This window comes from Chaetura pelagica, unplaced genomic scaffold (genome assembly GCF_000747805.2).
Source record: "Chaetura pelagica isolate M959 unplaced genomic scaffold, ChaPel_1.0 scaffold17, whole genome shotgun sequence".
NCBI lineage: Eukaryota > Metazoa > Chordata > Aves > Apodiformes > Apodidae > Chaetura > Chaetura pelagica.
In genome coordinates, this window is record NW_009970726.1 from 8,186,187 (window position 1) to 8,191,919 (window position 5,733).

Sequence of the window (5,733 nt, forward strand, 5' to 3'; positions counted from 1 at the left end):
CCATATAACAACAGAACGCAATATGAACATAATTTCAGCTCTACTGCAAAACTCTTCTTATTCCATATCAAGTCCCCTGATACAGTAGGCTGCTGTGGTTGTCTGACAAAACTTGCTGTCTGAAAATTGCCATTTTATACATGAACACTCACACATATACATGTCATTTCTTTAATATATCTCATATGTGCTCAGACAGACTTGAAAACACAAGCCCCCAGTGTTTTAACACTTGGAGGATAATAAAGGGAGCTTACATTTCTTATTATCCATATTTCACTACTTTAAAGCCAATCGCGTTTTTTTTCTGGGACCTAACATTTAATATATGAATGCTTGGAGTCAGCTTTCTCTGCCTTATATTCAGCAGGCACGAATATACTGCCATCTTCTATTGGCACTGTGTCAGTTTTATGATTACAAATCCTCCACTAGCATGTGTTCTTCTCAAAAGCACTCATGTTTTAATGGGCCTCCATCATACATGAAGTCTTAATCTAGGAACTGACAAGTTTCAGCCCTGATGTTGTATTTCTTACTGAAATACAGATTCCAGAGCCCTGATTTAGGACACTCAGTCAGAAGCAGCAGTTGACAGGATTAGATAAACCGTAACCTGCTTGTTACTGTGTGCACCTCCCAGATTCATCTCAGGCCAGGTCGACCCAAAAGGAGCTGGGGATCTAGAAAATAATCAGTTTTTCAAATAAGTGGCTTATTTTTTTGTGTGTTCTTTGTGGGACAGGATATTACTTTAACTTATTATGAGGCACAGTAACAACTAACAGTATTCATGATTTGTAAAGCTAGGAAGATAACAGAAGTTACATTTTCATAAGGACAAAATATCTTTCAGTTGTATACATTTGTGATGCTGCTCTAATGCATTTCAATAGTCTCAAGTTCTAAAATTAAAATACTCTGAAAACCCACTTTGGGCATGCAAAATGAATTCCTACAAAATACACAAGGTTTTGGTGGAATACAAATACCAAACGTACATAGAGAGACCTATAAAATCATATTCTGATCATTTTTCTCTTCAATATGTGCTGCAGCATATAAAATATAGGGGGAAACAGAGAAACTGTGCAGAAACTGTAGAACAGAAAAAGGAAACAGGTTGCATAGGAGACAAGCTTCTTGAAACTAAACAAAGACACAGAAATGCTAGTTAGAAAAAGTGTTTCAGAAAGTGGTCTTCATTTGCTTAACTCATTCTGGAAATGATTCTAACAGGGTCACAGAAGTAATAGTCAAAGGGGAAGAAAAACAAACTTTCATGAATCACTAAAATGAATAAAGAAAATGTACCATCTTGAAATTGTATTTTAATCTAATGTGGAAAAAATATGCTTTTCTTAATGTTCTTCACTATCTTGTGGGTCTTACTGGATAATAAAGTAGCCTGTAACATCTTTGAAGAATTGGAATCATATTGCACCAATGAAGATACAGTTCTCAGATATTTAACCAAGTCTGTGTGCTTCTTCCGTAATTATCCTCACAGGTTTGTCTTTCTTGTTGTTGTTGTTTAATATTTTAAAGCGAGGATGTATGGAATGTAGGGGGCTTGGGCGAGATGAACTCAAGAACTCCCTGCCAACCATTCTGTGATTTTGTAAATATTTTTGTATCTGCTTCAGGATATTTAGAATACCTGATTATTTTCCTAGATTTACTAGTCTGTAAATCTTGCCTTCCTTAATGACTCCACAGCCAACAACATCATAAACCAACCTCTGTAAGTGAGTCATCTGCTCCCTGCTGGCTAGGTAAGTGCTTACTTTCCTCTGTGTACAACCCTTCCCCATTTGGGATCATTCTGACTAGATTTGTTTGTAGCATAGGTTTTCTGTCTCTGTTCCACATGCCAGGGTTCTTTTCCTAGCAAAACCACAGTCTAAGACAGTGCTCAATGATACTAACAGGAAGCTGGGACACAGCAAGGTTAAACTGGTGACCATGAGAGCTCAGAAACATTCTTTGGCCCTCCCAACTTACATGCAGAGTTTGTAAGACTTATTGGCAAACTAAAGCAGATGATATTGAACTGACTTTTAAAGACATGAAATCCTCCTTGGCCTCAGTTCTTGATATGATTGTGATCTGAAGTTGTGCATGTCTGGAAAAGGTTAGAATTTCTTTCAATATTGTTTCACCAATGACTCACAAGTCCATCAGCTATTAGAAACTCTTGATGTCAATTACAAGCATGGACCTTTTGCCAGTACAAATAGGATTTCAACTATTAATTCTTTAATGGAAAAAAAATATAATAAAAATCATAGGCTACCAGGTTTCCATTAATTCTAAACTTTCCCACTAGAGATTCTTAATATTTACTCAATGCTATAAAATCCTATCACTTACTAAACAGGCTTTTGTACTCCAATTCCTCTTCTGAGTTGTCTCTTGTTCTGCATTTTAAACTTATTTCCTGTTAACCATAAAATGGGGAAAGAGGAATGAATCATCACACAGCTATTTGCAACAGTACTGTGTTCCACCTCTGAAGACTAAGAGCCTTTGGAGTGGGTACTCTAAGTGTCATAAAAGCACATTGTCAATTAGATTAAAAAATTCAATACACTTCTTGTTAAAACTATTGCAAAAGATACTTTCCTAACAGAAGGGAAAGCAGACAACCCTTCTGCATATTTAAGGAAGAATCTGTATTTTTGTTTTGAGGAATGTGGCATATTCTAGAACAAAGAGGAAAGCAAATCTTACTTAGAAAAATTCAGCAACTAAAAGACTGAATGAAAAAAAGGGGGAAAAAAAAGTCAGGCCTTTAACAAATATTTGGGGGTTTCCAGAGACACATTTCCTGAGTTCTTTATGACTATCTGAATCTCACAAAGAATAAGGATAGGAGTCATGGCTCTAAAACTAAAGTTTTACAGGAAATATGACATCCAAGGACACGTGGCAGGTACAGGCAAAATACCACTGATGATGCAGAACAGTCACCGTGATCATACTAGTAACCTTGTTGAAGAGAAGATGCTAGACAATGGAATATCCACTCCCATGAAAGAGTCTGAAAGACTAAGGTGTGTTGGAGGTGAGTAAGTGCCGGCTCAGATCTGCCTCCAGCTCTGCTGTCTGAACAATCTTGACTGCCTTTCAAACAATATACTAAATGACATTAAACTCCCCTTCCTTTTCTGTGTTATGCTGGGCAATCACCTTTGGTCATTGCTTTTAGAGCTTGAAAGTAAGAACTGAGATAACAACTCTACTCAAGTGCTCTTTTCAAAAGACAAAAAGACTATTTAAAGACTAAAATATGTCTGCTATGTATCTTAAAAAGTGAATGCATGCATATTTGTTTCAAATATTGCATGATAACTAAAGAACGTGATACCATCAGAATACTAGTTTCGATGCTACAGAAACATAATATTTTGCTCTTAAGAAGTTAAATGCATCTTGATATTAAAAGAATCACATAGCTGAGGTTTTCATTATGTAAAAGGTGATATAAACAATCACAGGAGTCCAGCAAGGGTAAATATTTGTTCCTGCTCAAAGCTGCAACACATGAGACGACTGGAATAGACATGCCTAGACGTAGAGCCTATACACCCCACCATCACAGAAAACAGGCAACCTGCAATAAAAGAACACTAAACACAAATAAAGGATTAAATTAATGGGCAACAGGTCTATAAACAGGGTTTTTTGGTTTGTTTTTTTTAAGGCACAGGCACATCATGTAACATCACTAGCTAAACAATTCTGAATGCTAAGAGAATATAAAGGGAATTGACCGCAAAAGTTGCTAGACTCACACACTCTTCCTAACTAAAATTATAGCCATTGGGCTTTTGTCCTTGTTATTTTAAAGGGAAATGCAAATCTAGTCCTATATCACAAGTTCTGAAGTTGAATTTCTGGCGTTTACACATAAATTCTATCATGGTTAAAGAGAAAATATTGAACTTGATATGCCATTGGCTTGATTCAGTAGGACTGGCTTCTTTGCTTTTTGCTAATTAATAACATTTTTTGTTCCACTATCCCTACTGCAAGACTTAATGTAAACCCTTATTCCCAGTCAAAACTAAAAACATAAAAACCCCTGTTTCCAGGCTAGACCTTTCCATAATCACACTTTATACTAATCTTCTTTTGCCTGCTACATTTGTTACATGTTTCTTCCTCTGATATTTTTTCCTCTCCATTCAGAGGACACATAAAGCTCTCTCAGCTCTTCTCTCTTTAGCTGAATGAACACACAAGTGTAATTTCTGATTGTCTCTCTCTTACAGCAAACGTTCTCTAGGTCATGTGTCACCCTTCCCTGCAACTTTTCACATGCAGCATTATTTCCTAAACTTGGAAGACCACAGTAAGATATGGCATTCAAGTCATGATCTAACTTAGGACTTAGCATGTAAGCATTCATCTCCAGAAATGACTATTGCACTCCATGATTTCATTTGCCTTCCTGCCACTGGCTGAAATTCCTCTACTGAACCAGGTGATCTCATGATCAGGTGATCTCATGATGAGTGATTCAAAGGCTTATTTGTTCTTCTGTTAAGTCTAACTGATGATCTCCTGCAGAGCAATATAAATCCTTGGGGTTGACACACAAGTGCATGACCCTGAATTTCATGCTGTTTTTTTCTTTCCATTGGCCTTTAAGGCCATTTCTTTTCCTGTGATATTACAGTACAATCTATCTCTGTATTGACAATATCTCCCAGCTTTGTGCCATCAGTATATTTCATTACTACATTCCTACTTCTTGTGCCAAGGTCAGGAATGGAAATATTAATAATAATTCTCCATGCAATATCAATTCAAATATTTTCATGAAGTTGAGGAAAATTATATCTGTCAAGAGTTCCCTTGAGAAAAACCTATTGATTTCCTCTTGATAGGATAAGATTTATTCTCTTACCAGTGAAATATCTAATTAATTATATAATGTTAGCCTAATGAAATCTAAATTAGATACCAGAGGAGTCTCTATGAAAGCCCACAGAAGGATCATAATTCTGTATTTTTAATCTGATGGAGATCCTATTAAAATCTGAAAAGATTCCCAATTATCTCAGAGAGAATGCAGTGAAATATCTAGCATGATGGCTGATGACACCTGTAATATTAAAAACAGCATCCAACAGACACATTAAATAAATCCTAAATATTTTATGTCAGGCTTCTTAAACTTCATAATACTGTTCCAAAAGTCAGGGGTTTTTATAACAAAAGTGTGACATTGTTTGGTTTGGGCTTCTAGTATTTGAGTCCTTGAAGGGCATGGGCATCCTGGTTGCCACTTTAGGTTTTTCTCAAATGTAAAACGGCAGTGACAGTCTATTTATTTTTCTGGTGGAACTCAGATTTTCACCTATTCACTTGCCTCCAGGAAAAAGGTCTTAAAATTAAAAACAAATATTGTTAATTTTTTTTAGAAGTATGCCAGTGTCAGATGCAGCTAGGCATTTTTGAGAAGCTGGAGCAAAGGGCATTTTACAAATAATTAAATATCAGGCCGAGAGTTGCCATCATATTGAATTTTCACAAGAAAAGTCATTTCACAAAGTGATTATTTCTCCAGAGATTTTATATAAGTGGTTTGTACTATTGAAATTGTGCTGAAATAAAAGGATATAATCTGAGATTACAATGGATGGAAGAATTACACATATTGTGTATTTATCTAACTCTGTCCTACTTCAGCCTCCTGGTATGAAAATGAATGTACCATACATC